Raw genomic sequence first — 12,937 nt, 5'->3', positions numbered from 1 at the left:
TGTCATCCACAAACTTACCATGCCTCCCAATTTCTCATCCAAATCATTTGTATAAATGATAAACAACAATGGACTCGGCACCAATTCTTGCTGCACCAGTTCTTGACTGTTGGCCACAGGCCTCCAGTCTGAACAACAACCTTCTGTCACTTCCACCTGTCTCCCACCATCAAGTTAATTTTGTATCCAATTGGCTAGCTTTCCCTGGATCCCATGCGATCTAAAATTACTAGCCAATCTACCATGTGGAACTTTGTTAAAAGCCTTGCTAAAGGCCATATAGATAACATTCACCGCTCTCCCTTAAACCATCTTCAAAAACTTCCCACATGCAAAGCCATGCTGACTATCCCTAATCAGTCCTTTGTCCAAATGTATGTAGATCCTGTCTCTGCATCCCGTCCAACAACTTAGCCACCACTGACGTCAGGCTCACCAGTCTATAGTTTCCTGGCTTTTCCTTGCAGCCTTTCTTAAATAATAGTGCAACATTAGCCACCCATCAGTCTTCTGGCACCTCACTCATGGCTGTTGGTGATATAAATTACTAGCAGCCCTGCAGTTTCTTTCCAAGCTTCCCACAATGTCTTGGGATGTACTTGACCAGGTCCTGGGGATTTATCAACCTTTTGTGTTTAAGATCTGAAGAACCACCTTTTCTGTAATGTGCACTCTTTTCAAGGCATCACCGTTTATTTCCTCGAGTTTTCTGGCCTCTATGCCGTTCTCCACGATAAATACTGACAAGAAATATTCATTTAGGATCTCACCTATTTCCTATTCCATTCAGTGTTGATCTTTATGGGGAACTATTCTCTCTATTTACTCTTTTGTCCTTAATGTGCTTGTGGAATCTCTGGATTCTTCTTTATCTTATCTGCCAAAGCTATCTCATGTCCTCGTTTTGCCTTCCTCATTTCCCTCAAGTGAACTCCTACTCCTCCCTATGCTCCTCTAGGAATTCAATCTCTACCTGACATGTGCTTCCGTTTTCTTGACCAGAGCCTCACTATTCTAGTCATTCAGTGTTCCCTACTCCTACTTGCCCTTCACGCTAACAGGAACATGTTGGCCCTGAACACTCATTATCTTGCTGTTTGAAAGCCTCCCACTTGCCAGATGTCCTTTTGCTTGTGAACAGTCTCCACCAGTCAATTTTTGAAAGTTCCTGTCTCATACCATCAAAATTGGCCTTGACCCAATTTAGAACTTTTAACTTTTGGGCCAGGCCTATCATTTTGAATAACTCTTTTAAAACTAACAGAATTATGATAATTGATCCCAAAGTATTTCCTGACTAACATCTCAGTCATTTGCCCTGTCTTGCTTCCAAGCGGAGGTTGAGTATTGCCTCTTCTGTAGTCAGGTCATCTACATATTGATTGATAAAGTTTTCCTGAACACACTTAAATTTTATCCCATCCATGCCCTTAGCACGACAACAGTCCCAGTCTACATCTGGAAAGTTAAAATCTCCTACTATTACAATACTAATACATTTACATTTGAGATCTCCTGACATATTTGCTCCTCAACTTCTTGCTGCCTATTGGGCAGGGCCTATCAGATAATCCCATCAAAGTGATCACCCCCTTCTTATTTCTCAGTTTCAGTCCTAAAGGTTCACTGGACAATCCTGTAGGAATATCCTCTCAAGTACTGCCTTGCTGCTTTCCCTAATCAAGGATGCCAGTTCCTCTCCTCTCTTGCCTCTCCTTCTATCCCTCCTAAAGCATTGGTACATTGAGCAGCCAGTCCATCAATCATATTTCTTAATGGTTATGATATCCCAGTTCCATGCCTTGAGTTCATTTGCCTGACCTGTCCGGCATCTTGCATTGAAATAAGTGCAGTTTTTTTTCCCCTCTTTTACAAGGATGAAGATGTCACTGACTAGGCCTTCATTTATTGCCTATAATTGCTCAGAGGGCAGTTAAGAGTCAACCACATTGTTGTGGATCTGGACTCGTGTGAAGTCCAGACCAGGTAAGTTTCCTTCCATAAAGGACATTGGTGAACACTAATTCATCAGTCCTCCCTTGTTTCCCAATGTGCTCTTGTGTGGCTGGTCTATTTAACTTGTTCTCTTTTAACGTCTGCAGTAGCCTCAACTTCTCTTTTGCCTCACTGCTGTTCAGGGTCCTACCCACCCCTGCCAGACTACTTTAACATCTCCTGAGTATTTCTAGCAAATCTCCCCACCAGAATATTGATCCCCCTCCAGTACAGATGCAACCTATCCCTCTTGTATAGGTCACCTCTGCTCCAGAAGAGATCCCAATGATCCAAAAACCTAAGTCCCTGCACCAGCTCCTCAACCACACATTCATCTGCCCTATCCTCCTATACCTACTTTCACGAGAATGTGGCACCATGAGTATTTCGGAGATTACTATCCTCGAGATCCTACTTTTTAACCTGTCTAACTCCCTATATTCACTCCTGTGAACCTCATCCCTTTTTCTGCCTATGTCATTGATATCAATGTGTACAATATCCTCTGACTGCTCACACTCCTCTTTGAAAATGTCCTGCAACCACTCTGAGATATCCTTGCCGCAGGCAGGCATCACACCATCCTGAAGTCTCACTCGTGCCTTCAAAAATATCTGTCTGTGTCCCAAATTAATTAAGAAATGCGTGTCAGAAATTGTCTGTGCCCATATTTAGCTAGTTTAAAAGTAATGTGATTGGTTCAGAACCAAGATGCTGCCCCATTCAAGTTATAGAATGATATCGGCTGCATTGCGATCTTATAAATAGTTATTTACTTGCATCTGCTAACATTTATATTTATATAGCACCATTAACGTAAATAACCCAAGGCTCTTCTAGTAGGATTGTAATCAGCCAAAAGCTGATGTTAACCCTCCTGAAATGTTTGAAAGGGTATGTGAAACATTGAGATTGACGTTGGGGTTTTTGAAGACGTGGCACAATCATGCACAACCTTGCAATAGAGAGAAGTTCTTTAATGAAACAGACCACTACAAGAACTCTTCAGGGCAGTATCCTTAATCTTGTGGAGCTGTGTTTAACGCTTGCAACAACATTTGAGTTGGTTGGTACTCAAGCCATGGAGGGCTTTCCTTTGACTTTTCCTGCATTCACCTATCTGAAAATTCTAGTTTTTCACAGTCTTTTCCCCAAGTACCCCAAAAAACCGAAGGTAAACTTTATTAAAATTATAGATTTAAGCTTTTGTAATATTTGAATTTTGCATTTCATTCTAGTACACACCTGAATAAAGTTCCACGTGAGACAATGCAGTAGTGAGTTGAGTGACATATCAGCTTCCCTGGCTATATGCCGCCTTCTCAATTGTCCTGGTTTTAGCATTAAAATCTTAGGTGACTATAGTCCTTTATAACTGGAATATTGTATTTTAACTTACACTGTGAATTTTGTTACATTTACCAAGAATAGGGAAATACAACAATCATTTGTTCCACTACATTGTTTCATTTTGGACCTTAAAAAAAATAAAATTTCTGTTTTAAAAAGAATGTTATGTGAAAGACTTTTCTTTTTCACGTGTTGGTCTATGCTACTTAACCATGCTGAGTTAATGTTTTGTGTTGTAATAGTGCAATTTCATAGATTTCACTCCATACTTTCAGTCCCTGGGTATCTGTAATAACAGAGAAATCTACAAATGTTAAAATCTGTGGTTCAATAAATTTGCACAAACTTCAAATTGTATACTTTTTAAAATTCACTTGCTAAATATGGACTTTGCTAACCTGGAAAGTATTTATTGCCCATCTCTCTAATAACCGTGAGGATGTACCGATGATGGATTACGCATGCCAATTCGAAGCAGGCTTGAGTTTACACCACTGTTGTGATATAGTCATCAATGTGAGTACAATACTAAAAACTTCCCTTTCCAAACCAAAGATACTATAAGTTGAAAGTAAATCTTGATTACTATTTAGGAACTGAATTTCCAGGGCTGAGAGCTCCAGGTTGAATACTTGTAAAATAATGAATGAGCATCCTATAAGACAAAAAGACTGCAATGGATGCTGCAAATCTGAAATAGACTGTTAAGATGTACTAGCAGAAAAAAGCCTTTCAGCCCATTGTGTCTGCTCTGCCATTCCCTGAGATCATGGTTGATCCAATAATCAACTTCACTTGCCTGCCTTTTCTCTATAACTGCTGATTCCCTTACTAATTAAGTCTGTCTATCTTTGCTCTGAATGTAGTGAACGACGAAATATCGACAGGTCAAGAATTTTACAAATTCACTATCCTCTGAGAAGAATCTCATCTCTGTCTTAGTGGGTGACCTCTTATTTGACATTTGTACTGGATGGTTCTCGAATGTCTCACAATGGGAAATGGTGTCTCCCCATTTAGCCTATCAAGTCCCTGAAGAATCTTGTGTTTCAATTAGATCTCCTCATTCTTCTAAATCCCAGTGATAACAGACGCAGTCTACATTCATTTTTACTTCATCCTGCTGTCAGTGTAGTCAACCTTGTCTGGACTGCCTCTGAAACCAATATATCTTTCCTCATATAAGGGGTCTAAAGCTGTTAAAGTATTCCAACTGCGGTCTGACTTGTCACTTGTATGGTTTTAGCTTTTGAAATAAGGGCCAAAATTTCATTTATCACCCCCTGAACTTGGATGCTAGCTTTTTGTGATTCACGTTCTGTAGCTCCCCGCAGTCTTTTTCTGTTTAACTAATATTCTGCTCCTCTTCTCTTCCTGACAAAGTGGATAACCTCACACATCTATACTATATTCTGTTGTATTAAAAATAAATTAGTATTTCCAGTGTTTGTGGAGACAAATAATATTTGAGGTGGATGTTTTTTCATCAAACTGATCTGCTTACATTTAACATATTTATTTAATTGTCTGCTACAGCGCCAAAGACCCGGGTTCAATTCCCACCTCAGGTGACTGTGTGGAGTTTGCACATTCTCCCCGTGTCTGCGTGGGTTTCCTCCGGGTGCTCTGGTTTCCTCCCACAATCCTAAGATGTGCAGGTTAGGTAATTGGCCATGCTAAATTGCCCGTAGTGTTAGGTGAAGGGATAAACGTAGGGGAATGGGTCTGGGTGGATTGCGCTTCAGCGGGTCGGAGTGGACTTGTTGGGCCGAAGGGTCTGTTTACACACTCTAAGTAATCTAATCTAATCTAACTGTATGACATTATGTAAAGAAGGCAAAAGGATGAGATTCTGAAGGGAGAATATGGAGAGGTAGGATTTTAAAAAGGAGATCCTCAAGTATAGTAATATCTGGATTACTCCCGGTGCTACAAGGTAGTGAGGTTAGGAATAGTAGGATAGCGCAGATGAATGCATGGCTGAGGAGCTGGTTTATGGGAGAAGGATTCACATTTTTGGATCATTGGAATCTCTTCTGGAGTAGAAGTGACTGCATGAAGGATGGATTGCACCTGAATTGGAAGGGGACTAATATACTGGTAGGGAGATTTGCTTGAGTTGTTCAGGGTGATTTAAATGTGTAAGGTTGGGGGGCACCAAGGGATATGGTGAGGAAAGAGATCAATCTGACACTGGTACAATTGAGAAAAGAAGTGAGTCAAACAGTCAGGGCAGGAAGGGACAAAGCAGAGAGCAAGATGGGACTGATAAATTAAACTGCATTTATTTCAATGCACGAGGCCTAACAGGGAAGGCAGAAGAATTCAGGGCATGGTTAGGAACATGGGACTGGGATATCATAGCAATTGCAGAAACGTGGCTCAGGGATGGACAGGATTGGCAGCTTAATGTTCTAGGATAAAAATGCGACAGGAAGGATAGAAAGGGAGGCAAGAGAGGAAGGGGAGTGGTGTTTTTGATAAGGGATAGCATTACAGCTGTACGTAGGGAGGATATTCATGGAAATACATCCAGGGAAGTTATTTGGGTGGAACTGAGAAGTAAGAAAGGGATGATCACCTTTTATTGGGATTGTATTATAGACCCCCTAATACTCAGAGAAATTGAGAAACAGATTTGTAAGGGGATCTCAGTTATCTGTTAAGAAAAATAGAGTTGTTATGATAGGGGATTTTAACTTTCCAAACATAGACTGGGACTGCCATAGTGTTAAAAGGTTCAGATGGAGAGGAATTTAAGTGTATACAAGAAACTTTTCTGATTCAGTATCTGGATGTACCTACTAGAGAAGGTGCAAAACTTGACCTACTCTTGGGAAATAAGGCAGGGCAGGTGACTGAGGTGTCAGTGGGGAAGCACTGTAGGGCCAGCAACCATAATTCTATTAGATTTAAAATAGTGATTGAAAAGGACAGACCAGATCTAAAAGTTGAAGTTCTAAATTGGAGAAAGGCCAATTTTGATGATATTAGGCAAGAACTTTCAAAAGCTGATTGGGGACAGCTGTTCGCAGGTAAAGGGGCGGCTGGAAAATGGGAAGCCTTCAGAAATGAACATAACTAGAATCCAGAGAAAGTATATTCCTGTCAGGGTGAAAGGGAAGGCTGGTAGGTATAGGGAATGCTGGATGACTAAAGAAATTGAGGGTTTGTTTAAGAAACAGAAGGAAGCATATGTCAGGTATAGACAGGATAGATCGAGTGAATCCTTAGAGTGTAAAGGCAATAGGAATATAATTAAGAGGGAAATCAGGAGAGCAAAACGGGGACATGAGATAGCTTTGGCAAATAGAAGTAAGGATAATCCAAAGGGTTTACACAAATACATTAAGGACAAAATGATAACTAGGGAGAGAATAGGGCCCCTCAAAGGTCAACAAGGCAACCTTTGTGTGGAGCCACAAGAGATGGAGGAGATATTAATTGGGTATTTTGCATTAGTGTTTACTGTGGAAAAAGACATGGAAGATATAGACTGTGGGGAAATAGTTGGTGACACCTTGCAAAATGTCCAGATTACAGAGGAGGAAGTGCTAGATGTCTTGAAACGCATAAAAGTGGATAAATCCCCAGGACCTGCTCAGGTGTACCCTACAACTCTGTGGGAAGTGATTGCTGGGCCCCTTGCTGAGATATTTTTATCATCGATAGTCACAGGTGAGGTGCCAGAAGACTGGTGGTTGGCTAATGTGGTGCCACTGTTTAAGAAGGGTGGTAAGGACAAGCCAGTGAGCCTGACGTGGTTGGTGGGCATGCTGTTGGAGAGAATCCATAGGGACAGGATGTACATGTATTTGGAAAGGCAAGGACTGATTTGGGGATAGTCAACATGGCTTTGTGCATGAGAAATTGTCTCTCAAACTTGATTGAGTTTTTTGAAAAAGTAATAAAGAGGATTGATGAGGGCAGAGTGGTGGATGCGATCTATATGGACTACAGTAAGACATTCAACAAGGTTTCCCATGGTTAACAAGGTTAGATCTCATGGAATACAGGGAGAACTAGCCATTTGGATACAGAACTGGCTCAAAGGTAGAAGACAGAGGGTGGTGCTGGAGGGTTGTTTTTCAGACTGGAGGCCTGTGACCAGTGGAGTGCCACTAGGATTGGTGCTGGGTCCACTACTTTTCGTCATTATTTTGAATGATTTGGATGTGAGCACAAGCGGTATAGTTAGTAAGTTTGCAGATGACACCAAAATTGGAAGTGTAGTGGACAACGAAGAAGGTTACCTCAGAATACAATGGGATCTTGATCAGATAGGCCAATGGGCTGAGGAGTTTAATTTAGATAAATGTGAGGTGCTGCATTTTGGGAACGCAAATCTTAGCAGAGCTTATACACTTAACGGTAAGGTCCTGGGGAGTGTTGCTGAACAAAGAAACCTTGGAGTGAAGGTTCATAACTCCTTGAAAGTGGAGTTGCACTTATGGGATAGTGAAGAAGGCTTTTGGTATGTTTTCCTTTATTGGTCAGAATATTGAGTACAGGAATTGGGAGGTCATGTTGCTGCTGTACAGGACACTGGTTTGGCCACTTCCAGCATATTACGTGCAATTCTGGTCTCCTTCCTATCGAAAGGATATTGTGAAACTTGAATGGGTTCAGGAAAGATTTACAAAGATGTTGCCACAGTTGGAGGATTTGAGCTAAAGGGATACGTTGAATCGGCCGGGTCTGTTTTTCCTGGAGCGTCGGAAGCTGAGGGATGACCTTATAGAGGTTTATAAAATCATAACAGGCATGGATAGGAAAAATAGACAAAGTCTTTTCCTGGGATGGGGGAGTGCAGAACTAGAGGGCATAGGTTTAGGGTGAGAGGGGAAAGATATAAAAGATACCTACAGGGCAACTTTTTCAAGCATGGTGCGTGTATGGAATGAGCTGCCAGAGGAAGTGGTGGAGGCTAGTACAATTGCAGCATTTAAAAGGCATCTGGATGGGTATACGAATAGGAAGGGTTTAGAGGGCAATGGGCCGGGTGCTGACAGGTGAGACTAGATTGGGTCGGGATATCATGTTGGCTTGGATGAGTTGGACTGAAGGTTCTGTTTCCGTACTGTACAACTTTACAACTCTATAAATGCAACAAAAAGCAATTGCAAATCACTGCAAAGGGCTAATTGAGCGTGATTGGTATTTCGGGTGTATGCATTCTGGTGGACATAATTAACAAGACCGTAATGATCAGTTTGATCATTACATTTTATATAACCATTGATGGGTATGTTTTCAACTTTTGTCATGGAGTCTTTGAGAGTAAAGTTTACATAGCTGTGCTTAACTAAGTGGGATGTAACATATTAGATTTGGCTCTCTCTCTGCTATAAATACATTCAATACAATACATACGTGAATGTGTCTCACATGACCGTCTCACCCTTCAGCCAACATTATCGATACATCCAATTTTTTTTCCCTCGCATTTGTTCAGCTATCCTTTTAAATGTATCAGTCTAAATACTTGTGATAGCAAGTTACACATTCTAGTCAAACTCTGGGTAAAACAGTTAAAGGGTCACTGGATCTGAACGTTAACTTTGTTTTCTCTCCAAAGATGCTGCCATACCTGTTGTGTTTTTCTAGCAATGTCTGTTGTTTCTAATTTTTAACATCTGCAGTTTTAATTTTCCTTAAAATAGACAAAAGTGAGGGTTGAATTAGGTGATGTAAATAAAAATTAGAGCGCTTGAATAGAATGGCAGAGAAGACCTGTTTTCCCCTAGCAGAGAGGTCAGTTACCAAGGGCTCAGATTTAAAGAGATATGAGGGAAAAAAATGTTTAGACAGAGGATGGTGGGTGTCTGGAACTTCTGTCCAGTTTTGATGGTTGAGATGTAAACCATCTACTCGTTCAAAGGGAGTCTGGATCTGCACCTGTAACTCTGCAACCTGCAAGGCTACAGACCAGGTGATGGAAAGTGGGATGAGCATGGGCAGCTAGTGTATTCAGCTAAAACAGATACAGGGGGCAGAAATGCTTTTTACTGTCTTTCTATGGTTAAATGTCGTAAATACCATGTTAGTTTCAGTGGTAAATGCTGTAGTGAAATAATGTAATGTTAATTGACATTACTTAAAGTATAATATGGCTTGATAGATGAATGTTTATTGAATAAACATGTTGGAATGAAATAACATTTGAACAAGAGCTGGAACTAAAACCAATCTCATTTTCTTTGGCCAACGGTATGCAATCCAAAGGAACTTTGAGTCGGTATGGGAGACCATATTATTTTACTGAAAGGGTGTCTATGATTAATTTCAATTGGCTGGTCTCAAATATCATAAATACACTCTGCTTGTTTCCTAATGATGATCTAATTAACTAATTATATCTGGCTTGGGTTTGTACTTGTGAAACCACTGTTTTAAAAGCTCAAGATGCAGGTATTGTTTGATGAATTAGGAGCTATCTTAACAGCAAGACTTTCCTTCCTAGTGTGTTGACCAATATTTATGTATTAAATAATTTCAATGACACAGTGGCTCAGTGGTTAGCACTGCTGCCTCACAGCGCCAGAGACCTGGGTTCGACTCCTGCATCAAGCGACTATCTGTGTGGAGTTTGCACATTCTCCCCGTGGGTTTCCTCCGGGTGCTCCGGTTTCCTCCCACAGTCCAAAGATGTGCAGGTCAGGTGAATTGGCCATACTAAATTGCCCATAATGTTAGGTGCATCAGTCAGAGGGAAATGGGTCTGGGTGGGTTACTCTTCGGAGGGTCAGTGTGGACCAACATTAGATTCCACAATGTAGGGAATCTGATCTAAAATTCTCTGGGGCCATGGTTCCTACGCTGCAATAGACACCCTTCAAAACTGGCTGGAAAGCACTTTGGGATGACCTAAACATGTGCAAGGCGCTTTTTAAATGCAAACTGTTTACCTATGTGGCGCACCACGCCCTATATTGACCCCAGCCCCTTTACGAAAGACGCTCCGCTGCAGGGAAATCGGAGTACTTCGGAGTGCAACTTCTATGCCCTCTAATGTGAAGGGTTTTGTTGATGGTTTAGTTAAAGGGGATATGTAATTAATTGCTTGCTCGGTTGGGAAGTTGCCAGGTGTAATTTTGTCGGAATTTTCGTTTGTTTTCAGCTCTTTCTATCGTCTGAATTGAGTCAGAAGCAATATATTTTGTGGTAGCTATTATTAAAATGCTGGTCTAAACTGTTGAATTTATTCGTAATAATGGAATTGTCGAGCGCGGTACATTTGGTGCTCCTTATAAGCAAAGTCGTTGGGAATACCTGAGATTAAAAGTTCCGCTTGGCCCTTTATTTCACCTCCCGATTACAACTTCTGAATGAGGTACACGGGTGGTTCCCCAACTAAACTGGAAAGTAACATAAAATCCAACGGAGATCCATCCAAACTCTCCCCTACCATAGAACAACTTCTCGTAGTTGGCTTGTGTGTATTAGTACAATTTGTCTCGTGTGTCCAAAATCCCAAACAATTACAGCTGGCTTAATCGGCGCGATGTAGATATTTGGTGTTGAATACACAGGGAGTGAAGCAAGTTTAAACTGTAACTAACCCTGGTGCATTCTGAATCACCTGCAGAGCTTTATTGGTGTCACTGACAGCAAGTAAACGCGAAACATTGTCCTTTACCTGTTTGATGTTAGAAAGAAATGATCTGGGCTAATGTGAGAGATAAATGAGAGGTTAGATTTCGAAGGACGAGATGCTGATTGGACTTGCTGTTGTTTGTACCTGTTCGGGGCTAAACGGGGCGGTTCCTGGGTGATCTCTAGTGCTCCTAAGAGCTACCTTCTGACCCGCCTTCCTGCAGCAATCTAACCCCCAAGGCAAACTCCAACGCACTCTGGAGGTGCCAGGTGACCAGCTTGAGGAGCGAGCAGGATGACCTCTGTGAATGTGAGCAGCAAGCCACCGTTCTTCAGACCGTTTGCAGAAGCAGCCCCGGGGCAGCAGGACAGAGGCAGTGTAGAGGGACACGTGGTTGGGAGCTGTCCTTCGGCACTGGACATGGCCCAGCCTGAAGTGACCGAGAAGAAAGGCAATCCGAGCTGGGAAAGGGAGCCGGAGGACCGAAGTTACCTGCATCCAACTGAGGGCTTCCCCCATGAAGGGCTGAGAGCCAGGCCAGGCCAGGAGCAGAAACCAGCCATGTCTTACATCGCGTTGATCGCCAACGCGATTCTAACTTCCCCCAACAAGAAACTCAACCTGGGCTCCATTTATAAATACATCGAAGACACGTTCCCCTACTACAAAGGTCGCGGCCAAGGTTGGAGAAACAGCGTTCGTCACAATCTCTCTCTCAATGAGTGTTTCATTAAAGCAGGGAGGTGTGAGGATGGCAAAGGGAACTACTGGAGCATCCATCCCTCCAACCTCGACGATTTCTCCAAAGGAGATTTCAGACAGCGCCGCAGGTGCCGGAGGAGGGGGCGAGCAAAGGAGCTGCCCGTGATTTACCCGAGCTGTCCGTTCCCGGTGGAGCCCCTGGCCCTGAATTCGCTGTACTCTCCGTACACCGAGCAGGAGCGCAGGGCGTACCGGCTGGATGAGGTCTTGTACAGGCAGTACATCAGCAATCCCTTCTGGAGGTGGTACCACAGCTGCAGGAATCCTGCGGGCTCTGGCTGCGATACTGGCCTCAACACAGGGGCTCAGTGGCAGGGTTTGGGGGAGAATGGTCCCCCTCCAAACTTCTTCAAAACTCTCAACAACTGACCAGTGGAGAAAGCCCAGACTTCCTTGGACCCTTCAGCCCATCGGCACAGAGGCCGCATTAATAGCTCTGTAACTAACTCCAAGATTTCTCGGTGTGTGTGTGTGTATGTATAAATGTGAGAATGAAGTTCTATATTGTGACTGCTCACTCGATGTTGGGAATGAGTAAGGGCAGCAATCTCCCATACTAACACCCAGGGCTTCCCTGGCGAGTGCGGTCACATCAACTTAAACAGTTCAAGCCGAGGCACTGAGCTCCTGTCCACAAAGTGAGAAAGATTTGACAAGGAGCTCCGTGACAAACTGTCGGTTCAGTTTATTTTTCCGAACACTTGCTCTCCAATGAATTCAGTGAAATGAACTGTTAAGTGTTCCATCCAAACGAAACTGCCGTTTTCCTATCCATGTCCAAAGGGATGCGCCACTCGATTGTTCCTGAACGATTCCGCAGCTCCGCTCTGTAACCTGTTGATTGATTGTTACTGGGGAATTGACGTGTTGTTGCTTTTGTGGTTAAAGTCCTTTTTTCTGTGAAATAAACTATACAATGAAATAAAATCTGTTAGATTGCACGCAGTCCAATGTCCTTTTTTTCCAATTTACATCGTTGAATATTACTATATTTAATAGATGGATTGTAAAAACACTTACTGTGAATTATATCCCAATAATTAACTAAGACCCTGCCAGTACAGTGCCTGAAAAATAGAACCAATCCTGTAAATGATGAAATAAGTGTCCGTTTCCAGCCCTCAGCTGTACTCAGACTGGATGATCGATGTGACTAGAAAGCACATCTCAATTCATACACTGTTCTTGCCTTCACGAATCCCAAAATGAAGCCTCACCAGGCAAACTCCACCT

The sequence above is a fragment of the Chiloscyllium punctatum genome, chromosome 12 (assembly GCF_047496795.1).
Source record: "Chiloscyllium punctatum isolate Juve2018m chromosome 12, sChiPun1.3, whole genome shotgun sequence".
In the NCBI taxonomy this organism is placed as follows: domain Eukaryota; kingdom Metazoa; phylum Chordata; class Chondrichthyes; order Orectolobiformes; family Hemiscylliidae; genus Chiloscyllium; species Chiloscyllium punctatum.
This window is presented reverse-complemented; position numbering follows the sequence as displayed.